Below are 26,994 nucleotides of genomic sequence, written 5' to 3' on the forward strand. Positions count from 1 at the left end.
ACTAAAACATTTTAAGGAACAATGAAGGATTTAAAAATTTCTCTTATGTGTTTTATTTAAAAAGCAATTCATTTATAGTTACTGCCCTTGCTTTGGAGTCATATAAAACGTCTTGGTACTTATCAAATGTATCAGCTGAAAGGTTTTATTCATTTGTCAGTTATTTGCTTATGTGGGGCTGCATATAACCCCAGAACTGAAGGAAACCTTAAAGGGAGCAGAACCAGATTTGGTCCCCATCTGCCTCCCTCACGTTCGTCCGTCTGTCTGCTTAGCCGCTCTTCTGCTCTCACAGGGGAAGCCCGTTTGTCCGATGGTGAAGTGCAACACCAAAAATACAACAAAGTCAGCCCAAATTAACACAACTGCCCAAAGGGGAATTTGTATTAGCTCTGGAAAGCTATATTGTCTTTATTTTCAGGAAGGGATGGTGCGCTTTAATGGGGGAGCCATCCTCGATGGAAGTGTTTGAGAGAATGAAATAAGTGGGGAAAAAAAGGAGGGATAATTTACACTAGTATAGGATTTCATATCAGTGACTCAACACTAAATTAAAGCCTGAAAATATGTGCCTTTATCATCCTGGAAGGGATAATCAAAACAAAAACATGTTCAAATTTGACTTTTAATATTTAAAACTTCCTTCTCTGGTGAAAGAGTGGGGAATATATCCTGGTTTGCTGAGAAAATCCCCAAATAGATCATTCTGTGACAGATAACTGTTATGATTATTAATTCCACTGCTGACACTGAAATTAAACTGATTCCCAACATAATGGATGAGTAAACAGCACATCAGAAAGTCTCAAATGCTTCCACATTTCCTATGCAATCAAAAAAAACCCCAACTCCTTCATTAAGTAATACACTGACAGAAAAAGCAATTTGATTAAATAAACCTATCTGCCAGTCATGCTAAAAGTTATAAAAGGAAAGCACTTTGCAGCAAAGTAAAACTTTTCTCCATACTAATCTCTCTCTCCCCCCGGCCTTCCCCAATTCTTAAAAGAGAGCGATGGAAAACTATGTGCCCCAAAGGAAGATTGGGGCAATACCTGGGCACCTGACAAAGGAGTTCAAAGTTAGTCTTCAGTCCCAGTGATTTACCATGAAGCAAAGATGACATGATGGCGGGATCAAGGGACAAAGGAGAAAGCGGCAGGTGATGAGGCATATGCGCTAATTCAGGAACCTAAGCTGCTGTAGGTATATGGGTGTATCCTTTGTTACATATTTATCTCTATTTTTTTTTCTGTTTTCCAGGTGACATGGGGACAATTTTTGTGGGGTGAAAGTGGAGACGGCGAGGGTCAGCAGAGGTGAAAAGCCAGGAGAAATGAGGCTGAAGGTGATGAACCTGACAGAATCAGGGATGGGAAGGTAGGAGAGCAGCAGAAAGGGTGCAGCAAGAAAGAAAAAGGAAAGAAAAGCAGAATGGGTGGTGGATGGCACAGGATGGACACCAGGTGACAAGACAAGGAAAAAGAAATCAGAAATCATCCTGTGCATAGGGTCTGAGGTGTCAAAGATACTGGGAGAGTGGGCAGGGATGTGGGGCTGCAGAGGTACTCCCCAGGTTTTGTGCTACTGGGCTCCCCTTTGTCCTGTCCATAGAACCCCCACTAGCAAAGCAGCAAACACATGTTCTCCCCTAGCAGGAAACGAGGCCACACATTACCTAGCTGCATTCCAACAACGGGGGGTTAATTTTTCATGATGTTTAATTTCACCAGCTCTGTGGGTTGGGGAGAGGGGAAGAGTTGTGTAACATGGTGTGATGGGTGGAAAGTCTCTGAACGTCACTGAGTCTGGTGGCCAAAGATGGGAACAGGGCCTGGCAGCATTCTCTCCTTGGCTTTGGGAGGCAGTAGATTCTCAGGACATCAAATACTTAATTAACTGAGCTGCAGAATTGCAGGCTAAGATTCATGCAGTTGCTTCTCTGTTGGAAACCAAGAGTGTCAGCCTGGACCACTCTGTTCTTGGTGAGTCTTTAAAGCTAATGCAACTCATACAGAAGATGTTCTTTGAAAAGAACCAGAGATTTATTTGGATAAAACTCTGAGCAGATGACAAGCGCATGCAAAGGAATAATATGAGTTTTTAGTTTTTCTCAAGTAGAAAAACATAAGCAGCTTGAGCAAGAGGTATGTGCTTTCCAGCTAGGCACCAAGGCTTTTATGTTCTTCCAGGCACAGAAAGAGTTGTTCTTCTCATAGTGAATTCATAGCTCTGCAACGTCATTGAGCCAAATGGGATCATGCTAAAGAAGTATTTGGCCACTTCTGCTAGATAAAAATAAACCAAAATAATTTTAAAAGAAGGGCTGTTGCTTATTACAATCTTTCCATAATGTCTGGAGACAATGGTTATTAAGCCATCCACCTACTGTTGTCTTAAGGAAATATATGCAAGTGGGGAATATATAAATATTTTAGGTCCTTTATTAATCTAACCTTCACCATCCAGCTTTGAGCCCATCTCTCATTGTTTATGTATTATATCTGTCTTTGTATTTGTTTAGTCCTATTTGTTACACGTAATAATGAAACTCCTCAAATCCTATCTGGCTGACAGGTCTTCTGTTACTAGACCTCTAATCTTCCCTTTCTCTCTTTATTCCACTGTCTCCCAGGCTTCAGAGCTGGAAATTTGGTTCCCAACACCTGGCTACTCAGCATCAATCACAGGAGGCTGCGGTGGGTGCTGCAGGACTCCTGACACTAGCATGTTTGCTGAGGAGAGGTGTCAGGCAACCACTCTTAGAGAGCAACGAAACCGATGGAAAAGGTTCACGGAGAGGTTTCTTCTCTTGAATGCAAAACCAGGAAAAGTAAAGCTTTTCAGAGGAGGAAAGGATGCCTCTCCCGAGTGACTGTCTGCCTCCTGGCCTCAGTGCTGGCACACTCACCGAGTGGAGCTGCACTGGGATTATCACACCGTGGGATGCATTGGTCAGCATGCTACTGGCAGCTGCGAGGGATGGCGAGAAGAAGCAGACCTCCACCCTGACAAACACAGGTTCCTCTTTTTTTTTTTTTTTTTTTTTTTTCCCTCTTGGTATTTCCATGTCCAGTCACTCAGGCAGGACACTTTTTCAACACATGTAAGTCACCCTGCTCTACTGAGACTGCTTACAGCAAGGCACGCAGCTCACGGGGATATTTTTTTTAACTGAACTGAAGATGGGCAGCACAGCATAAACACGAGCCTAGGTACCCACAGGGACTCTTGGTCTTTCAAACAATAATGCTGATAGAACTCCTGCTGCAAAGCATCATCCTTGTTTATGATTATTTGTGAGATCAAAACGTTACTCTGTGACAGAGGAAGAGCTCAGGGTTTTTTAACAGTTTGTGGCAAAAGGCTTCATCCTTTCTTCCACAGAAGGCCATGGAAACTGCTGTTGCTTACACTGATTGCAAGTAAAAGTCTGTGTCTCATATTATATTTATTATATAAGTTATGGGGAAAACATGTGGATTTTACATGAGCAGCCACAGGAATTTTTTCTTAAGTCCAGCAGTTAAAAACAGTACAGACTAGAGTGATGACTAATTAGTTTTGAGGTTACGTTCTGTGATGTCCTGGGGTTCCCAACCCCAGACCTTTTCCTCGTTCTTCGCTGTACTGGGCCTCTACCTGGACTACGTCAAGGCAGGTTGCATGCCTGGGTTGCCTGCATCACCTCCCTAGGGGACTTCAGGACAGCAGGTCTCATCCACCCCCACCCCCCAAACTTCAGCCACTACAAATGGCACAAAATTGGTCATCAAACAAGGTACAAAAGGGTAATTTGCTCATCCTTTGTCTGTATCATGCTATTAAATACTTGTAAGAGATTATTTGTGCTGATTTGTCTGCTTTGCTTTGATGGTAGGAAAGCTGATGGTAAATGTACAGGGTATTCACTACTAACTGCACTAAATTCTAATACAGTTAAATACATAGTAAGTCCACATGTTTATCAGGTAACATCAGTTCTGTTTTAATTTAGTATACCTGCTCTATCGCACCTCCTGGAGTGTATCTCTAAAATAATATGTCAAGAGAATCCTTCCCTCTACCTACAGTTGCTTACAGTTTTTGCCATGAAAGGGAGAATCAGCACAAATGAATCCTGATAAAATATCTTACAAAACTAATAAAAATCAGCATGAAGAAATGCCAGCTATAATTGCACTATTTTGCCATAAAAGGTCTGTGGGCCAATCAAACCACAGTTTGATTGTGGTTTTTGTTTTGTTTTGTTTTGTTGTTTTTTTTTCTTGGAAAAACAGCTTTTATCTTTGTCAGTGGTACAGTTGCCTTGATTTTGGAATGATCTGTAAGTATAACCTTTTTGAATCTCAGGAACAATATACCTCATCCAAACCTTTGTCCGGATTCATCTCCAGCTTTGATAGCTTTGGTGTGTCACCCTGCTTTCTTGTCAAATCTACCATCAATTCTAAATTGCCAATAAATAAATTCCACATTTCTTTTGGGAGATGAAGCTTGTCTGCATGCTAAACAAAGAACAGAATGCACAAAGCCGAGATACACACCGAGATATAATATTCTCCCTCTTAAAATACCGCAGGTGAAATGATAATGTGGAAGTATTCTTACCCTGAGGAAGGCAGACTCCAGTTGTAGCTTAGCAAATCAAAGACCAGAAAACTTGCTTGCAATAACATCCTAACAAATCCAAAGAGTTATTTTTTTCCCCCAGTTAAAAAATATCCACACTCTGACATTTAATCCAAATCCAGAGATTAAGGTAGAAGAACTTCAATAATTTGTTTAGTTAGGTATGAAAAGTAATTTTTCAGGAAACTGCCAGCTTGCTACTATAAAGGTTTAAAAAAAATATAGCTATTCATAGCTGAACGATAGGACTTTTCCACACAGGAAAATTCATCATCATTTCAGGTTTCAGTATCTTTTTGTATTTTGCATGGCAAATAAAAAGTTGTCCACCAAGCTTGAAAAGTCTCTTTTTTTGAGTTGGTCACTCTGTGGGAGAAACAGGCATTTCTTTATATTCCCTTAATTTCGTCTTCATAGTTGTAAAATAAGTTAAAAACAAAATGAGAGAGCTTCTTATTAAAAACTTCACTTTCTTGTAATTGAAAAAATGTATCTGTGTACCAACAAAGTAGAAAACTAAGGCACTTCAAATTCCAAAAATCTTTCCATTCCTGGGCGAGCTTTAGTGTTCAAATGTTAATAGGATGCCTGCATTAAAAAAAAAAAAAAAAAGAAAAAAAAACCCCATAAAAAAACTTGGCCTGTATTCAGGCTCAAGAGTCTGTGAAACAGACTTTTTCCATACTATGACCTCAGTCTTAGGATTTCTTTTTTGCAAAATAGTTATTTTTCTTGGCAGGTGGCCAGAACCCTGTATCTGTCTTTCTCCCCCTCCCGCCCTCCTCCTCTCCCCACCCTCCAGACGCCCCCTCCCCCCCCCCCCCCCCCCCCCCATCTTTCCATCACCCAGCAATTCAGCCCCAGGACGAGGAGGTAACCCCCTGCCCTCTGGCTGATGGGGCATGGTGATGGTGTGGGAAAAAAAATCAGGTTATGAGAGCCTGGAAGTATTGAACGCTCCCGATCGCCTTTCTCTTCTTTTTGGACCCATTTTATTTTGTTTCCCTGCCTAAGACCCCTCAGTGAAGCCAGCAGCCCCCCGCACCCAGCAGCAGTGGTGCCCCCGCCAAGCATCAGCCCCTGCGGGTTTCAAGTTGCAGTGGCTTTCGCCCAGGGTAAAGGATTTCCAAAACGTGTTACCTCGGCAACCAGGAATTTTAGCCCAGCAAAAACACCACCATGCACATCTCGACTCCAACGTGCGAGACGCTGAGCTTCCATTTATCATTTTCTTCAGAGAAAAAATACGGAGCGGGGTCGATGGTGCCTGCCTTCCTGGCAGCATTTCTGATGAAATAGACTTCTTCCCAGGTATTTGCATCTCCTGATTTTCCTGGCAACCCCTCTTTCACCATCGTACTCAGAGCTAATATATAATACATTTAAAATTCCCAATTTGTGCCTTACAAATGACAAAGTCCAAGGAAAACAGTGCCTAAGAGAAAAATAATACGCTTTTGGTGCAATACTGCAAAGCATTTCCTCAAGCATGATGACATTTTAGCCAGTTAAATTGGTTAGCTTTATTCTAAGTGACATTAAATGAACACCAGTGTTACAGAGCATTTTTGACTTGGTATAAAATTAGAAATAATGTCCAGCATTATAGTAGGTTTTCTAACGGGACAAAAGTTGTTGTTCCAAAGTGAGTTTTTCTCTTGCATTAAACCACCCCCCTTAAGCCTTGAGCCAAGGGCGGCATCAAAACACGGACAGCTTCCCATGGCTAGTTATTTTTCCCTCCGGCGTGCAAAGTACAGGTAGATAGTAAAGGTGAAGGTGCTAAACAAGAGGGCCTGGATCAAGGGGAATTTATAAATAAAACTCTGTGCTGAGCCCTGCAGCGGTAAGAGTGGTTATCTCAAGTTATTGGCTATATCTGGTCAAAGAGTGGGCTAGCACTTGAAAATAGGACCGTGAAGACCCTATCTCAGCCCATGTAAGTCAATCACAAAATGTCCCCAGACCTCAGTAGTGCTTTTATTTAGCATTCGTCTATCCCTGTTCCTGTTGACACCTCAGATCAAGCTTTTTTTTTTGTCTGATTCGAACTCAACAGAAACTAAATCTTGTCCCAGGAAAACTGCAGCTGCAATTAAGGTCAGATTGGGCTTCCAGGTGTTCTCTTTCTAAACCAAACAAATAAGCCCCCTCTCATCTGCTTTCATGGACATAATGTTTTTAAGATCTTTTTATATGACTTTATATGTTATTTAAAGATTTTTTACTTGTATCATCTTCGATTGCTATGTGTCCATAATTTTTACATGGCAAAAAAATTACCAATAATACCAATTCATTCTTCCTCCCTAACTTTGCTAAACTTCAAAGACAGGTTCAGTCAAGACCTGTGTGAGCAAATGTCTTCCAAGAAAATGTCTTTATAGCATTTGAAGAAAATAGATTTGTTGGTATCAATTTACAATAGTGTTTTTTTGTGAACTATCAGCAGCATTATACACCACAAATCCAAAAAATCCATGCGCAGAAAAGGTTAGGAATTGGCAGGCAAGGTTCAGGTCAGCATTGTGACAATACTGCAGCAGCTCTGATGCATCCCACAGGTGAAATCACTTTGTTTCTTAGAGCAGGAAGTTATGGTGGAATTGTATTTGTTAACAGGCTGTATTTTTAATACAGAGAGAAATGCTGTGTACGCCGAGGGCAATTCTTCAGTGGAGAGGGAAGAAAAAAGAACTTTTTCATGGGAATTTGAGAGCCGAGGGGTGTGTTTTAAAATTTTAGCTGTTCCTGCTGGACTGGCCGAGCAGAGTGACAGTCTGGCAGTGTTAGGGGGGAGCTCTGCAGGCTGAGGCTCAAGTAAACAGGTGGAATAGTGCAATGAAGCCAGCCTTCTTCTTCTGCCAGCGACTTGGCTAGTGGATAAACACCAGACTTTCACTTCCACAGTTTTCAAGACCTCCATTGCTCTGAAAAACACTGCCTTCATTCATCATAGTAAGGGGTTTTTTTTCTTGGTTTTTTTTCTTTTTTTTTTTAGCATGGACTACAAGAACTCTCAGAAACATCACAGACATACATTAAAAGCCATTGATGCAGTAGTGTTTTCAGAAACAATACATCTCAAAAATTAACTTAAAGGATGTAATTTCATTTTGTCTACGATCCCTTGGGAGTTGTGCTTCTAGGCAGAGAAGGGTCATCTGTGGCTCATGAGTCAGTTGATATGCTCGTAACAGTCCTTGATAGAGCCCATGGAGTTACTAAAACAGTTGTCACCAAATCATTGGCCAATGTATCTGCTGCAAATGTCCTTGCCACCTAAAATGTCCACAACTTGAGCTGTGGAAGAGTGTTTGGGAAGTTGCCCTGGTATCTTAATCTGAAAGCTAAAAGTGGATTATACCCCATAAAAGTTTGGGCAGCGCATTTCTTGGAACTGACTTCCACAGTTGCTTGGATTTCACCCTTTCCATGGTCCTCCAGACCCATGTGTTAGCTTTTTTCTGGTTCAATTGACTTGATCCATCATGGTACTTTTGCTAAACAAACAGGAGGATACTGAAGATGTACCATCGGATGTATTTTTCCTCTGCAGCTTGCATGCTTTGCCCCTTCCCTATTTGCCATCCCTTCCTCCAGTTCCAGCAAGACAAAACTCAACTCCTTCTAGTTTAAATTGGGTGACGCCTTCCCAAGATTGAAACTGTGGGAGGAGGATGGGGAAGTGGTAATGGGGCAGGGGATGCCCTTGGTCATCTGTGGGTGCCTGGGAGAGACAGCAGCTCCCGCTTTCCCTATCTCCCTACACCTGGCACTCCTCAGGACATTTACCACTGACTACCCAAGCCTGTCTTTAAAAAACTACCGCTCGCTTCCTTTACTGCTCCGGGTGAGTAATCCTTAGCCATTCTTACAGAACATTACATTTTTCAACATTTTGTACAAATATTAATCAGATAGTCTTCACAGCAGCCTAGTTATTATTTTAGATGGGGAAAAGCCAAGGCTAACCTTAAATAACTTGCACTAGGCTTTTCGGTGAAGTGAGGTGGGATTAAGTCTCCTCTTCCAACCCCAGTGCTCAACCAGGTTGCAGTAGTTGCCTGAGAGGGTTAAGGTCAAGACCACACAGCCAGATGTGGGAGGTCAAGGTCCCCGGGGGCAAAGAGCTGGACAGTGCGTTGGCAGCACTCACTCAAGCTGCTCTCCTGTGTTTGAGACTGGTTCTCTTTGTTCTCTGGAGGCACCTTGCAACCCCTCTGCCTCAGTCTTCCCATCTACAGAAGGGGAAACCAGGAGGAGTTTGTGGATGTTGGTATCTGTGAGTCACTCTGCAGATACAAGGGGCAGGGCAGAAGTGAGGAAGAAAAGGCAAGAAACCAACAGGTGACACCTGTGCCGATACAGATGTAGGTCACATCAAGTAAGAACAAGCATGATGTTGCTTTTAGTAAGGTTTTTTTTTTAAAGAAGTAAGCTTTTTAGTATTTCCTTTCTCAAGGAGAATCAGGGTGATGAGAATGATGAGCAGCTGCTGTATGGGCAAGAGACTGTAGCATTAATGTCTGCAACTGGGCAGCTTGGAAGCTGTTGAATTCAGTACTGCTAATGAAGATTCCCCTGAGCAAACTATTCTCCAAGTGATGCTGATGCTGGGGACTGGTGCAGGGAAGGAACAGAGCCAACATCTATTTCTGCCTGGCAAAAGCAAACAAACAAACACACACACCGAGATCACTGTGATTCTCAGAGAGTATTAGCAAAGGACAAAACTTGCATAACTGCCATAAATTATAAAAGCCTCCCTCAATCTTGGTTAATTCTCTTGTAAAAGGGAGGGAAAAATCTGGAGCATCTCAGCATGAAAACAATTGTGGGAGGGATAATAAAGAGACAGCACTGAGGTATCTAGTTGCTAGCCCTGATATCATTAAGTAAGTGCACTAGAAATGTCGAGGTAAATGCATAGCAGTGAATCACATTCAGGCATGATTAACCTTGGGTAGTCTGAACTGGAAATCATTTACAAACACAAAGGTACCGAAGAACATCATAACAGACAGTACATCGAAAGTCATCCCAAGAGCGAGAGTCTTGCCGAGTGCTTTGTGTATTTGTGCCATTTTTGAATTACTGTCATATTTTGCGTGTGGGAGGATGGAAGATCACAGACCCCTGGCTCGGGGAGGAGCTTCCATGGCATTGCAAGGTCCTCTGAAACACATGCACTAGTTAGAATCACTTTTCCTTGCACATAAGTTTTATAAAATTACAATTGTAATATTCTGAGGTTTACTGAAAGGATCCAGTTTTTGCCAAAGAAAGAATGAAATCCTGTATCTGAAAATATTAAAGAATGCAAGAACACTCTTTATTCCTCCCCCACTCCTTAATGCAGTCCTTCAGACTATGACTGGTAAAACCAGGAGGAGAAAGGATATTAATAAAAATTAAGTGTTTTTAACAAAATCTGTGAAAGATTTCTGGCCATTGAAAACAACCTTTTATCACAAAACCAAAAGAACAAGACATTATTGGATATTTCTGAACAGTCCTAAAAGTTTAGAAATGCTCAGCGAAGCTGTAACCAGATGACCCATAGAGAGCTATATATATTGAGTACAACAACAAAAAACCCCCTTCAAATCCAGAATTCTCATGGCTTTAAAAGCATTCAATTACAAGGAACATGAATCAACTGGGGAAGACTCCAGACAGCTTAACACCTTTGTATTGTTTGCACCTTTTATTGCAATTCTTCAGTGCCAGCTCAGGCGATTATTGTGCATGCCAAGGTGGTAAAGGCCATAGGGATATCATGCAAAAGGATACAGCTCTGCTCACACTTCCTCCCTACTTTCACATCCTTCTCATTCTCCTACACCCATCTCAGTTATCTCCAGCACTGTAATAACTGCCCTTATTTATCTGCCTCATTAGGATGTTGCATCAATTAATGTGTATCATCTAATGCATACCAGTTTCTTAATGTTTAATATTATTATCAGTGGAGAGCTATGTCATGCTGAGTCTATCTAGGGAGTTAATGCATACAGGAAAAAAACCCCTGTGCATAATGCTATTCAGAACGATGCATTTACTGTACCCAAACCCCTCCGAACAGGTCACCATGCATCCAGCACGCTAGGTTTCTGTACTCTCGGAGGTTACAGGTAGCACTTTTGGCCCCAGGGCTCCAGGTCACAGGGTTATATCTGGTTTTGAGGACCTGGAGCCTGGTGGACAAGGCAGGAGGAATGTCTTGAGAGGAGACGTCATGTAAATGCTTGGTTCAGAAACGCCTCGCTGCCTGATTCAGGAGGGTAATCAACCTGTCCTTTGAAGCTGCATAAATAATGTTTGGATGGAGGTAGTAAATCTGCACCAGGGATGAATTAACTGCCATTGAGTCATATAAGCTTGGCTTGAGTGTGTGGCTTGTAACATGCCTGAGGAAAATAAAAAAGACATTTGCAAGAAAGAAACATTAATTTTTTCCTCCCTGGCTTTTCTGTTATTTTTATCTAGGCCAACACGACTTGCTTTGTGGTTTCTTTTTGTTGTTGTTGTTGCTGTTTGTTCCATTTTCACAAGGAGACACTGATCCACAGTGAAACAAATCCACATTTTCTCTGGGTCAGGCCTAAAGGTGCCACCTCTCCTACATCAATGTCACTCCTTTTTAGCACCCCTGCCAGGAGATGCCAACTGCACTCCTTTGACACTCTCAGGGAAGTGACACCTCACAAGAAGGTGCAGGGTTTTTTACCCACAGGGACCCCTGGCAGCACTTGTGCCCCCTCGCACACCTCTCCCCTTGCACAACCCTGCCGGCCTCCAGCTGCAGGGCTGGGCACTACTGGGGCTCTCATCCGGCTGTGCAATGACATGGTCTTATCCATGCACGGAGGGGATGAGTACATCCACTCCTATAGATGGACCCAGCCACACACGCTCACACATCCACATGTACCCTTGCACTGCAGGTCTTTCTGGTTGTGCTTCTTGTGCACAGGTGCGAGCTGCTATATCCCCAGAAGAACAGGCAGTCTATATCGATCGATGGCTGCCTGAGAACCAGGGATAAAAGTCTGTCTTAAAAGAAGGTGGAAAAGAGAAGAAACCTGGGGAAGGCCAACAGAAGGTAGCAGAAAGAGAACTGAAACATCAGTGTGCACCTACACGTCAGCATGAGTTAATTTACCTCACTGTAACACTCAAGTATCCATCCCTCAATTCTATAACACATACATTTTAGTATACTAATAACTTTTGCTCATATTGCTTTCCCTACTTTCTCATTTCCAGTGTTTTACCTCTGGTTTTCTTCTGCTTCTTCTTCCACTTCTCTCAGTTTTATATCTCTTTCTGAAAATTTGGTGGTTTCGGTTCCTTTTTCTCCTTCTTAGAAGTATCCCTCTCATTTTCTTCCACCTCTTTTGGCACAGGACTTGCTGATTCCCTTCCTCTGATCTCCTTTCCTTCCTGTCTCTTTCCACACAATTTCTCTAGAGGGGTCTTTCCTTCTTGAATGCAGTCATTTATCAGTGGTAACCAGTCATTTCTACTTCTAAAAATTGTTATGGGAGCCAGTATCTGCTGTGGGGTAGCCTTAGCATATAGTAAGGATTTAAAGATAAGCATTTTAAGTATACTATATGTCTAGCACAGTTTCAAAAGGTTGCACTAAGACCTCTTATAGGCAAGGAACTTTTCACACCTGACCAGATTCCGGTCTGCTATAGGCACACTATATGACACAGTATGTAGTCTCAAACCAAAACCATAAACGTATTGGGGCATATCTTTGAACCCATATTCTGGGTTCAGAGGTACCCCTATTGTGGGTTCAGAGATCTTACAGGATTTTAATCTAGTGAAGAAGAAGAAAGGATAGTAAAGAACATTTCTCATCAATAGAATACTGTCTAACTAGAAAAAACACTTTGGAGGTTGGCTTATGTTTTACATATTGCTAAATATCAGCAAAAAAAAAAGTGTTCATTTCTCAAAAATACCTCCAGATGGCATTAAAACCCTTCTTCTTTTGGTCTTTATTGTGATATTATTTTAAAAAATTATAATTATTGGAATTGTTCTATTAACCATTCCCAGCAATCATACTATCAGAAGGAATAAGGCTGCTAATGCTTAATTCATTTAATAAGTTTGGCTAAATATGCTCACATACTGTAATTACATTCCACAACACAATCTGCAGGACAAGCCATTCCTTATACCATGTCAAATCTTTTTCTAGATTCATTTCCAGAAGATTTTTAATGTGTATTTGCAGCAGAAATCAAAACATCCCACAATAAATCACCGTTATTGTACCTCCTTCTGTGACTGCTTTTGCCATGTAACAAATGGTGACACCTTGTGAGATTTACATGATATAATGCTCTGAATTTAAATAACAGGAATCAGAAAACATAAATTATGGGCAAGATGCACTCTAAAATTCACATGACTAACTGTTACAAGAACTTCCCTCCCTCAAATGGGATTAAGAAGGTGAATGGTTTTGCAGAAATTCATAATGCTCCTGCCTGGTAGTTATTAAAGGATTTCACTTATCTAGCTCAGTTTGGGAGACTGATGCTATTTTTTTTTTCTAGCCTGCAGCCCATCTGTTTCATAGACTGGTTTACGTTGGCAAAACAATTCAGTCCTTTGTATACTAGAGTTAAAAATGGTAAAAGCTTCTATTGTTGCACTAGAGTGAAGGTGAACACTGATATATTACAAGTGCCTGTTCCTATCTATTTCTCGACTTCTTTTGTTAATTCAAAAACATCAACAAAATCGTGAGAGACCAGAGATAGCTGTAATTGGATTTCAAGTAATTCAGAGGTGAAGCTGCAGACTGCAGTCTTTTAAAATTACATCAGTACATCAAAGGCATATGTGACATGATGTTTTTTAGCAAGTGTGTCAAACTCCAGCAGCATTAAGGTAATGCTGAAGTCAGGTTGTAAAGGCCAGTCTTGCACACCCACAAAAATAATCTCATATCTATTCAGTGTGATATGGAGCCATTTCACTTGCAAAGATCTCTGACTTACTAGCATGCAAAAGTTCTAGGAATAATTAATGTTTAGTCATTATCTAAAAACCTGTTTTAAGAAAAGCATCAGCGAAAGAACTTTATCTTAATGAAAACAAATTCTATTTTGCCCAACAAATCTGATAAAAACACAGCTGCCTTCTCCGATCTTAAATGCAAAAGTGACTTACGATGCATGGGTTGCGTTTTTCTCTGGACTCTTTGGCTCTACATCACTTTTCCCTTTAAAAGAGAAGAAGAAAACGACATCAGAAATGGATCAATATGGAAACTGCTCAGATGTGACACATCAACGCTTTATTCATTGCGAACACTGACCGCTCTTGCCACACATGCAGACCGCTGCTGAGGCAATCACAGGGCTGCCGGGGCACTGCTGGAGCATTTGCAAGCGGGGAGTCAACCCTGACTTGACTTTTCTTGTCACTGCCACACGTACTCTGGAAATGTCAGGCAAGGAAACTCCACAAGAGAGGCTGATTAGAGGACACAAGCTTTACCAGGGATAGCAGACCTTGGAGCAATGGAAAGGAATTCTCTAGGGCCCTACAGCTCTGCTATGAGAGTGTGCCCCATCCAACATGCACAAGCTCCAAAACTCTGCTACAGGAACAGTAATTATTTAATAGAAAGCAAAACACCATCAGTGGGAGCTAGTAAGGCAGTGATTACGACACAGTTCTGCCAATGAATGTTTTGGTTCACATTCATTTTCACAGATTAAGGATCCGATCTTCGGCTCCTGTAAGTGGGGGCTGGGGAAGCCTTCCCTGCTATGTTGTATATCTTGCCTTAGGCACTCAACCCCAGGAGAAGTCAAGTGCCCAAATGCTGGAGAAGTATCAGAGGCCCAAGGGATGCCTCTTCACATTTCTTTATGACTCACAAGGGTCCTTGCACAGCATTTTGACTTGTGATGATCCCCTTCTTGGATCCAAAATCGTATGTCTGCCCAACACAGCTTAGTTACATAGCACAGACACCGGGGAAGCAGGCTGCTAGCTGATGGGGTGGTACTGCTTCCGCTGAGTCAGTCCAAGTCCTTCTCCCTCCTTTTCACCCACCCCGGAAAAAAGGAAGGCTGATATTGTTTGCTGTAATTATTGCTCTCTGAGTAACCTGAGAAAGCTGTGCTTCAGTCTAAGATTTTTGTTTAGTTCTACCATGGGTATACAAGGTATGCGACTCCACTTGAATCACCTTGAACTTGAATTCTGGACCTAGTGACTGCGCAGCTGCTGCTCCTCTTTGTGTGTCGCTGGATGCTAATAGCTGTCTACACATGAGTTTATGTTGCCTAGCAGACAAGGAGGCGCAGAGGTTGAGTGTGACTGGTTTACTGATGGATGCATTTTTCTCCATTACCTTTTAATAAGCTTTGTTAAATCAAAATCCACCTGTGCCTTCTGAAAAAAATTTGAGAAGTGTTTATTGTGGTCAGGCTGTTACGGTGTTGTCTGATTTTCTGCTCATTGACTTGAATTGAGTGGGTTTTGGATTAGCCCCCAACCTGTTCCATGCACGTGAGCATTACGTATCATCCATTTGCTGCTGACAAAGTCCTCACACTCAATTCCCATACATTGCTGGGGTGTCAGCAATGGCTGGGAGGGCTACCTCTGGAAAACTTGCTGTTGCCTTCAGAAAAGGCAGGGTTTTGCTACCAATGTCCTTCCACTGCTGCACAGAAGCAAGCTGAAAGACTTTGCCTAGACAGAAAAGAAGATGCCTTGTAGAGAAGGTTCTGTGTATTGTATTGCAAACACCTTGCCGTGGTGCTTTTAGATCTCATCTGCCCCTCTGAAAGTGTTTATGTCTACCCAGCTTAGGTGCCTACAGGATGGGGAAGCTTCGGATGACGTCAAAAACACTGATGCCTCTCTGTGGACCTCTAGGGAGACTAAGCACTTACTGTAGGAGGACAGCTAAAATTTAGGCACGAGCAGGGCATCCATACACGATGGAATACATTCACTCTGTGATTTCTAGGTCACTTTTTGCTTCTAGCAGAGACCTCAGAAAGTATATCCAGATGACGAACTCACTCGCTAGAAAGCTGTTGCTACAAGTATACGTTTTTCAGCCTTAGGGTGCCTGGAGCCCTGGAGCTCATCTGCATTATGGTAATTTGAAACAAGAAACCAACAGTAACAGTTGGCATATAGTCAAAATTTTCTGTTTGTAACTTAGGCTTTTTATAAGTGATGAATTATTACCATGAACACTGGTTTGTTTGATTGTGAGAGGGAATATGGATTCCTGAGTGCTTTGCCAGCAGAGTTCACATCAGTTCTACTTTCAGCAATGTATGTTAATGCAGCAACAAGGGGAATAGCATAAGTACTGTGAGGAGAGAGAAAAGGGAATCTCTGTGATTTAGCCAAACTGGATATTAATGAATTACCCTACAGTAAGCATTTGCAGCTGCTTTTATGCTAATCGTCACTTAACATACTTCTGTGCGGAGGGGGAGGAGGAAGCCTGTACAGATGGTAGAAACGCATCAGTCCAGCCTATCAGAGTAGAAAATCTGGCCATTAAGGCTTTATCAGTTCTTACCAACTTTGTTCTCACTTGACTGAATCATAGAAATTTTAAAAATGTGTATAGACCAAGCATAGCTGAATGTCACAGACACAGTACTGATAAGATCTTTGGATAAGCATATGTAAAAGGGAATTACCTGTCAGAACAACTTGTTTTTTTCACACTCACTGTTGGCCAGACTAAGATTTACTTTCCATTTTCCATGTAACCTGCCAAACCCATGCAGGTACCATTGTGGGAGGCTGGCATTTGCCGAATTGCTAAATCCTCTCCAGCTCTGCTGCTTCTTATGGGCAAATTTGTGTTGTCCCTTGTTTTTCTTAGTCTTTTTGGAACTGACAAAGAATATGCTACCCACCCCACTATGGGACTGCTGTTAGCACACTTTATTTCAGGTGCTAAGCACTGCGTGTGTCTCCTGAAATGGGTGTGGACATGTGTGTGTCTGTGTGTTGGTGTGTGTATGCATACAGAAACATATGGTGGAAACCATCAGTCCTCATGAGGATCCTTAGCCACAGAGCTGGCAGTTCTTTGCTAGTTTCTACCTCATCTCACACAACTCCCTTCCTAATCTTTCTAGATACAAACAGAGGAGATGTGCCCAGATTACTCCCAGTTCAAAATAAAATCCAAATCAACTTTTGTAGGATTTCCCCCCTGAATAGTGGGTGGCCAGAGGAGTTCTCTCCTCTGAGCTGGAATTTGAGTGAATCACTCAACCTAACCGGCCAAGTTTCCCTTTCTGGATTACAGAAATAAATAATACTTATTGTTATAGAGCAGTATAACTTCAGCCATTATGGGTTTTTAAATGCTTTGATTTCCTTGCGGGGGAAGGATAAGAGAAATGCAAATGTTATCCATGAGAAAGACAACGTTTGCAGCTGAAGTAAAACCACTGCAAATGACAGACTCAAGAGCCACTCCAAAGAAGACACGGTGGGATGGGAAATAACAGCTAATTGGAACGCTGAAGATGTGCATTTGAATAACACAGCACATAGACCATTAGATTTCTTTCCCACATAGGGTCATTTGCTAACATTTCCTCACATTCTGTATTGGGTTTGCATGACAAGGTTCGGGTAGTGGGGGGGCTACAGGGGTGGCTTCTGTGAGAAGCTGCCAGAAGCTTCCCCCGTGTCCGATGGAGCCGATGCCAGCCGGCCCCGAGATGGACCCGCCGCCGGCCAAGGCCGAGCCCAGCAGTGATGGTGGCAGCGCCTCTGGGACAGCGTGTTTAAAAAGTGGGAAAGCCAACCCCAGCCGGAGAGAGGGGCGAGGAGGTGTGAGCGCAGCACCCTGCAGCCCCCCGGCCGGGCAGGAGGGGCAGGGGGGGCTCCAGGCGCCCAGCAGAGATGCCCCGGCAGCCCCTGGCGAAGCCCCCGCTGGGGCAGGCCGTGCCCCCGGCCCATGGCGGCGAACGGGGGAGCAGATCCCCCCCCGCAGCCCGCGGGGGACCCCAGGCCGGGGCAGGGGGTGCCCGAGGGAGGCTGCGACCCGCGGGCAGCCCGGCCGGAGCGGCTCCTGGCAGGGCCTGTGGCCCCGCGGGGGGGAGCCCGGGCCGGGGCGGGTTCGGGGCCTGTGACCCCGCGGGGGGCCCGGGCTGGAGCCGGCTGGGCCTGAAGGGCGGCACCGCGGGGGGGCCCGGCCGGGGCGGTGCGTGAAGAGCTGCAGCCCGGGGGAAGGGCCCCCGCGGGGGAAGGTCGCGGAGGAGCCGCTCCCGGGGGAGGGACCCCGGGCTGGAGCAGGGCAGAGTGTGGGGAGCCTACCCCGAGGGGCAGGAGCGACAGGGACCGCCGGAGGGACCCCCCAGCCCCAGCACCGTCCGGCCCGCGGCGGGGGGGAGCGAAGTCGAGCCCGGGAAGAGGGGAGCGGTGGGGGGAAGGCATTTCAAGATTTGGTTTTATTTTCTTACTACCCTTCTCTGATTTGACTGGTAATAAATTACACTAATTTCCCCATGTCCAGTCTGTTTTGCCTGATTCACCTGTAATTGGTGAGTGATTGCTCCCTGTCCTTATCTCGACCCTCTAACCCCTGCCCAGCTGAGGCGGGGAGCGATAGAGCAGCTTTGGTGGGCACTTGGTCTCCAGCCAGGGCCAACCCACCACACATTTGAATCCTTTTTTTCCTAAATTTCCTTTGAGTTTGACGTACAGGATTGGTAAAGTATGTGTTTCACTCTATCTTATTTGATGTTTTATTCCAGCACCTCAACAGGAATGCTCATGGATGCAGGTCTCAGAGGTAGTCAGATTCCCTCTGCAACGTTAGGAAAAGTGCCTGGGTGCCTGACAGTGACCTACACTTTTGCCATCAGTGAAGATGGTGTGCATGGGTTCAGCTGTTCTTTCGTTTGGTTGCCACCAGCCAGGCAATACCTACTGCATGCAGCCCCAGCCCAGCTGCAAATATATGCTGATTTTGCTGAGCAGGATGAATAAGGAGATAAGAAGCTGGAGGTACTGTGGTGTGGGAGGGCAGATGGGGGGAACTGGAAGTAAAGTGAGGTTGGAGACCACTGGAGTAAGGAGCAGGGGAAAGTTGTGAGGAGGTAGTGCCAATTTCCTAACCCACAGGAAAGCAGGTTTCATTAGATATGCAGAACAGCCTATTTTATTCAATATTCAAGGGAATTCAATTCAAGGGAATACTCAAAATGAAACTATGACCAAAGCTGGCCAGACACTGTGGCCTCTGATGTCATTGCGAAGCCCTCAGCTCAGCTGGTGTGTTTGTCACGCTCGTGACTGCGTGTATTTGTGTAGCCCTCTCTATTATGGCCCTTTGGTGCTTCCTTCTCTCATTACTGTTTTCATTATTTTCCAACAGAACCTCATCCCCTTTGTCTTTTATTATTTCCTTAGTGCTGGTACTCGCAGCAATATCAAACTGATGCCAGCAATTAAGTGACACTGCTGCATGTTTCTTCACAACATTGTCTTCTGCATGCTGACCTTTCACCAGCCTTTGCCACACTGTTTTAATAGCCTACATCTCCCTGCCGTGTCTCTCTGGATGTCTTCTCCCTCACACAGTGGGTGACCAGCTACTTTCAAAGCCCCACCTACCAGCTCAGGGCATTCTTCATCTTCAGTCACAGCCCTGTAATTTGCAAACAGGGCTCTGTGGTGGCTAACAGGTCAGGAAACTAACAAAATCATTCTTTTGGTTGAGGTGATTTTATGTTGAGAGCAGGATAGGATCATGTATTTTTAATATGCAAGACAACATTAACAAGTCAGAAGTGTCAGGGGAGAGGATTAATACTTTGTTTCACAGAATGATTCAATCTTCCCTTTCAATACAGCTGCTAAGTTTTTTACCATAACTAAATGTAATTAAAGTGCTGCTGATCTGTGCCATGATTTGTAAACTGGAGTCCACTGAAAGGCCCCAACCAGGAGTGACACAAGCACACATCACTCCCCTGCCCACACCGCTAGCCAAAAAGACCCACAGCCATATGGTCTTTGAGACATTATCTGGTGTTAGTTTGGCAGGATTTATCTAGCTTATTACTGTGCAATAGCCACAAAATATACCATTGCCTATGGAAGAGAAATGATAACAAGTCTTCCTACAGAATTTTCTGGCAGTTTGGATGACCGTGTAACTAGGTCAGCTCTTTTCTGGCTTTCTAAAAAAGCCACTTTTTTGACCTTTCAGTCTTTCTCATCTACATAATAGAATAGTCATAACAAAATGAATCCTTTTTGTTCTTCCCAGTCCACCAAAAGAGCTGACATTTTGATGGTCACTCCTCAGTTCAGTTCTCCACATTTGGCCACAGCCAGGCTCTGCACCATCCCATTCTGCTACTTGGTCCCTTACTCTATCAGTCACTTGTTTTTCACAGACATTGTCATCCCCTCCATCCAGTTCAGCCAGAAAATGAATTTGTACTTACTTGTATTGCTGTGTCCTGTAGATCCCTGTTGTGACTCCTATAGTAATAATAGAAAATAGGTACAGTGTGTTATTTTTATGGCAAATTTTAGCTGCAATACTTGCTTGAACATTACCTTAACAATACAAACAGCATCATTAATTGTTCATTCAATTTCAAAGTAATTTTCAATTACAAGAATAAATCCAATATTTCTTTGAAAATCCATTAATTCTAAGGCTTGTAAACTTATTTCACAACAATCCGTTAATGGTGCAATTCCTTGTCTAGCTATTACGACTCTCATGCTCACTATTCAGTTATTGATCAACCAAAACTTGTCTATTATCTTCTACAAGTTTAGATGAGAAGACAGAGGGAAGACCAATATTGTTTCATGGACCATTGGATTCTGTGACAGTAGCACAGCTGGTCTTTCCTTTTCACATGTTGATATTGACAGTACCAGAGAACGGAAATACAGACCTAGCTCTGGGTCCCTGAGATTACAAGGTCAACCTTGTATCACAACTGCAATATCTATGAATATGGTGCAATAAATCTGACCATTTTTTCCTTACGTGCAAATGTTCACGTATTTTACTCATAGAATTTATATGCATTCATAAAAATACAAAAGAAGCCTATAAATAGAAGTGAAATAGAAATATAAACTATAGCAAAAAGATATTTATATTAAGGAAAAAAAAACCACTTTGCCATGGACGGCAGCAGGAAAGGTATCCCATATATAACTCTGCTTCTGAATAACCCAGACATGCACGGGAATACTACCACATATACATGCTGCAGTTACAACTGCAGCAAAGGCTGTTCAGAGGGGCCAGACACCCACAGCAACACACATGATCATTTTCAGTGAGGAATTGGGCACTAGACCAGATCCCTGGCCCACAGAGGCTGAGTGATGAAGCAAATTCACAGCTCATCAAGAAAGGAACTGCAAGTCCCCAGAGAGCTCAAGGATGCTCTGACTTGGCCAAGCTGAGATTTTGCTGCTGAGTCACTCGAAAGCATACCTCAGGGGTTCAGGGCCCCAAGAGTTTCTTGGCATCTCTAAAGGGACGTTGGCTGGACTGCAGATACTGGGATCTCAGGGGCTCAGCTAGTCAAATCTGCTCAATCTACACCATTTGCTCTGGAGTCAAGGCTCTCCAGACTTACAGCTTTAATCTGTAATTTTTAGGCTATAATACACATCTACAATTCATCACCATCCTACGCACCTTAAGTGCAAGACATCAAATTTTTGGGGAAGCCCTGAGCTTCTACCTTCAACTGCAGTATGAAAAGATCTGTACCGTCTTTCACATGCTGACAATAATTTCTGAATAATTTCAAATTGTCTACTTTTGACAAATTGCCTCACCTTTTTGCAAATGCTTCTGATGACAGGATATTAAAGCCTGGTTTTTTTCTGGTGACTGAATATCAGAGAATCACAAAAAGACAGTGCAGGTTTGGGTTGGAAAGGACCTTAAAGATCATCTAGTATAATACAGAATAAGATTATAGAATAATCTTAAGAAGTTCAGATCAGCCTGCAGTAGTGATGTAGTGACATATACACTTGAATTTAAATGCTATTCTAGTAGTCAACCAGGCTGCCAATAAAAGCAGGCTATTAGAGCATGTTCAGTTTCCAGAATAGTGCATTTATGTACCTAGAGAAGTTTGAGGGAATACAATCTTTTTGATGGAAATACCCTTGGGTTTGTAAAAGTGTTTGAAACTGCTAAACAAGCATCTTGCTCACTTTTTTACATTTTCAACCTCAGGAAGAATGCAACCTCCCCTTTAACTGCCTAGCACAGTATCTTACTACTGGCTCTGCATAGTCTCAAATCTGACATCAGTAAAACATATGAGCTATAACATTTTCACTTTTCCTTTTGACTGAGTCTTTAAAATAAGCATCTTGATTCTCAACAAATTATTCTTAATAATAAAGGCTAATACAAAAATCTCATAGCAAAAGAGAGAATGCTCCTACTGAGGTAGGAAAAAAGTATGACTTCATGCAACTTAAAAACCAAAGGTGAAGTCTTCACTTCTGGAGATTATTTTCCCATGTATTTGCTCCAACTTGTTAAAATCAAGAAAAAAGGAAAAAGTAAATGAATTCAGAGTGTAAAGAATAACATCACTATGATAACTTGGCTTCTGCTGAGAATAATCACCCAATAGCTTTGTGACAAGACACCAGTTCTCCTGGAGTGGATAAATTAATTCTCAGATAACAAAATGTTGGCTGATCCCATAATATCACATACATATAACTAGAAATCAAACATCTGATCAAACTTTCAAGACATGAAATCACAGTAAAAATGAAGAAAGACAGTAAAGCAGAAAGCAGAATTAACAGCAATTTTTTCCCACACAAGAGCAGAGAATTAATGCCTGAACATGAAAGCTCATTCACACAAGCATCAAGTGATCTCTTATTTACCAAATTTAATTATTCATTTAAAGTTTATTTATTAAGATGTTTTAAATAAAATTGCAATCAAATAATGCCTGATCATTTGTACATAACAAAGTGTGACAGAGACCTGAGAAAGGAAAGCACACACAGCCTGTCACATCACACACTGATTCAATTATCCTTAAGCTTTGAAAAACAAGAAATAAAGAGACTATCATTGCCCCTTCCTAGTAAATTCAGGACTACAAATTAATTCCACAGAGAAAGTAAATTCAAAGTTAAGGATGAAATGTAACTTTATGCTCTTTATTACATAAAGGACAGTTCCCTATATGTGCTCTCCCAGCAGTGCTGTGCTGTGAAACATACTGGGCACTGCTGCACGTGGCAAACGTGACCTGGACTTCCCTTCCGTTCTCCTGCGTTAGTGCAGACCTCCCGTGTTAATGTGGTCTGATGTCATATACAGGTACAGCATATGGACATACATCCCCCATCTACCCAGCATACAGTTATATAGATGGACACATCTGCACACTCCATTTCAAATATGCAATTCTGTTATATTTGTGCTATATATAAATATAAACCTCAGGTTTCTAGCATTTATTGCTAGACTGATTTCAAAACCAGTCTAGCTATAGTTGCTGTGGCCTTTGCAACTTTAACAGCCTAATTAATAAATTTCAAGTTTCAGGCTGTCAGATCACTAATTACTTGAGTTGCAGGTTAAAAGCAATGTGGCATGTATGGGAACTAATGATGCTGACACTCCGTTTTTATAGACAGAAAAGTGAGGATGATTTGCATCCTTGCAACAAGGCAGGAGTCCTACAAGCTTCTCTTTTTCTTATTCCCAAAATGACGAGTATCTTTACACTTGGGAACTGTCTTCTGTTAAAAAGGACTGCAGCCTACTTGCTTCTCTGGCTGGAAGAGTCATTGCAAGTGAACTGAACTGGTCTCTCAGTGCTGCCATAAACACTGAAAGTCAATTCACGGTACCATGCATCGCTTGGAATGAAGAGATGAATTTGATGCCCCAAATTTAGCCTTTCAGCCTCTTTGCTGGCCTTGGCCACTTCATAACTGACAGGCCCATTTATCTGAATAATCTGTGCTCTACAACAGTTTGGTGCAGTCCTTAGGTTTTAACAGGTTGGGACCACTATGTAGCTTACCTGTGGGAAAGCTTCCTAAGAGTTATGGTAGCATCCCCTATGAGATCAAATAAAGGTTTTACACCACATATTGTGAAAAGCAATAGCTAGCTTATGAATGTTTCAAAAACATGTCTGAAAAATTAGGAAACCATTCTTTGCATTTTGGAACCTGAAAAGCAGATACCTTCTAAAGTCTGCAACTGTACAGATTCAGAGTGAGCCACAGGAGTAGCTTTTAATTATTCTAAAATATTTTAAAATAGATGTGGTGTCTATGATCTATGGCCAGTAATGCAGGATTTTTCCAGGACTCTGGTCAGTTTTGTTAGGTAGTTCTTTCCCATCTCACAAAAAGCATTCTGATTTCTGACCATACAGCCCACCCAGCCCACAATACAGTAGTGATGTTATTATATGTACAAAACTATGAAGATGAAATCTTGTTCATCCTAAGCTAAAATAAAATGGAAATTCTACTTTGGTAAGACAAAAGGAAGCCACCTAGAAAAGGGTCTTTAAAAATGAATAGTAGATCTCTGACATGGCTCTGCAGTTCAAACTATTAGAATATTTCCCAGGGATATGGATGAACAGGCAGAAAGAAGATGAGAAAGTCAGTATCACCCATTATTCACATATGCTTTGCCCTATGGTCTCTGGTTCTCCTGTTCCTATATTCATCACAATATATTTAGTTCTGAGGAAGTACATTCAGATGGCTACACAGATACGTGCATACCTTGCCCATACACATCTGCATACGTGCCGTGCAAGCACATCGTGTGGTGGTAGTTCTGACAGAAACAGCAGAGCTGCAAGCACCACTTTGTTTTTGTCATCCATCTGGGCACTAAACCCGCATGTAAGCTGCTGATACATCTGTCTCCTACTGGATTTACTCTAACATAACCAGCCCCTAGCCCACCTACCATCTTTGGTCAGCTGCCTGCCTTCAATAAGCAAATCGACAGTGAGTTATTTCCTTCTTTGTCTTTCATAACATGCCAGAGATGCTTTGGTTTACACCCTCGGTGCTTCAAAATCATGACACTCATCCATGGAAAAGCTGTTTTACTGTAGGAAAATCTTGAAGGATTCTTGGCTTTGTGCTTGTAATTATTCCCTGCACTAAATTTTGCAGAATGGACTTAAAAGCTACCAGAGGAGTTTGCTTTAACAGGAGAAAGGCTATAAGCAGCATCAATACAATCTTTCAAGCTTGAACACTTCATGAAATATGCTTGTGGCATATAAAAAGTATATGGTGATACAATGTGAAAATTTTATTGGCCTTTGCATAGGAGCGCTGATTTCATTCCCTCCTGACTTACCAAGTATAAATAATGTGGTTTCCCCAAGCTCGTGCCAGTGAGCTTTACCATGCCACACTGCATCCTCCCTGGGAAACGCATACGACAGTGGAGCTGGTTTCAAGGCACCATCAGCAGTACCAGTGGCCTTGGTCCCTTGAGAGACCAAATACTTCCCTGGCAAATACTCTGTGGCCTCTCTGGGCATCATGGCACTGGGCTGCCTGCCTTTCTAGCAAAGCTGGCTCTGAAGCCAGGTTGGGGCAGGGGATGTATGCCCACTCCTGAGCCTCTGACTGCAGAGGCCAGTGTATTAGTAAAGCCCCCCTCAGACCTCAACAGTTTCAATAAAAATCTCGGCTAGTGAAGCCAAATGAAGCAGGAACAATGGATGCAAGCAGGAGCTTCTTGACTTGCAGCAGCTGTATGTGCCCTGAGGTATCAGTCAGGAGCTCAGCAGGTGCCTGCAGAAGGCACCACATCTGAACACCCCACCAGGGACACCGGCAGTTTTGCCTTGCAGCGAGGAACCCGTGACCCACACATCAGCATTAGTGCTGCTGCCAGGAGATATGCAAACCAGAATGTGTAGCCCTGCAGAGGCTGTAAGCAGGGAAAAGTCAGGGGATACTAGCACACACACACAAAAGGTCATCAGCACAGCATCAACCTCAGCCCAGAGGCCTCACACGCTTAGGCAGGGCTCATGTAGGACATATTTTGAGGTGCAGGAGGCACGGTTCTACATGATGTTGCGTGTCTTACCTTGTTTGGGAAGGGAAACTTGCTTTGTTCTGCCTTTCCTGGTGTATGAATAGCTGATAACGGTGGGGGCCATGAATGGGTCATCTCCTGAAAAACAATATTGCACAGCAAACTGTGTTTAGAAAGTCAATGGAAGAGGAGACAATGATAGTATATCAGTAGCAAGAGTGCCTGGGTAGTGGAATATTTAAGTTACTGCAGCTTCTAGGAAATGCCAAGTTTACATATAATCTAGACAATACATGAGCTACATTGATTTTTATCTCAGACTCCTGAGAGCAGTTCTTAAGCACCATTTAATTTTCCTGAATAGTTAATGTATCTTAAGTGCAAGAAGTTTGATTTTTCTGACAGTCTGCAACTACATTTTAATCATGCAATGTATTCTGGATGGTGAGACTAACAGAAGAATCTTTTTTTGTAGTATGGGAACAAAAATTTCAGGTCATGACCAGTGGGGTACACACTATGGAATAATCGCAAAAAAGATTTCATAGACAGGGTCAGAATGAGAAATGTTTTAACACTTGCTCAATGATTAATTCCTAAAATTGCCTTTATCATTGTAAAGGAGTTGAATAACTTCCTAACTGCAATGTGTTTGTGCCTTGCAGAACACAGGCATTCGGCAAACCCTAAACAAGGTGTCCTGCACTCCACCTTTGGCTCTTCCCTGTGTTGTTTTCAAGGATATTTTTTTAATAGCTAAGAGATATACGTAGCTTGACCTGACTTGTATGCAGTCATCCTTGACACAGCTTCAGGTAGCAGGTAGACCCATGTTCAATGCCATCAATCATGCAAGCCTGAATGAGTTGGTCTCCAAAGCAAGGCTGCTTTTGGGGAGGTGTAAATTAAACACTTCAGACAAGAAGTTTATCAAGAGAGAGGTTTCATATTTGTCTCTAGGGCAGGCTGTTAAAGGATAGACATGGGTTTTGATATGCTCAGCACCAACAGCCATAGCATTTGGTACAAAGTAACCTAACAGGATTAGGAGGAGAGGAGTAGAGCATGACAACCCTGAAGAGTCAGCCCCTAAGTTTTCAAGAGCTGAAGAGCAAATAACATCCTGCCTAAGCAGGGGTCTCGCTGACACCATCAAGGGTTTGCCTGGCAGATGCTTTGCTGGGTTTCGGTACCATTAGCTGACTGCGCAATTGTTTCTCAAGTGATGTTCCAAGGAGTCACACTGAGAT

The 26,994-nt window shown here is 42.7% G+C and overlaps 1 long non-coding RNA gene across 1 annotated transcript; it reads right to left on the reverse strand.

Moving 5' to 3' along the window:
* Positions 1-13,773: 13,773 nt before the first annotated feature.
* On the reverse strand, positions 13,774-25,888 carry LOC129784384 (uncharacterized). The gene is made up of 3 exons (XR_008747050.1): positions 25,796-25,888; positions 20,130-20,166; positions 13,774-13,888 (listed from the first exon to the last, which is right to left on the reverse strand). It is a non-coding gene; the product is annotated as an uncharacterized LOC129784384 (long non-coding RNA).
* Between the last annotated feature and the right edge of the window lie 1,106 nt (positions 25,889-26,994).

This window comes from Falco peregrinus, chromosome 4 (genome assembly GCF_023634155.1).
Source record: "Falco peregrinus isolate bFalPer1 chromosome 4, bFalPer1.pri, whole genome shotgun sequence".
Lineage (NCBI taxonomy): Eukaryota > Metazoa > Chordata > Aves > Falconiformes > Falconidae > Falco > Falco peregrinus.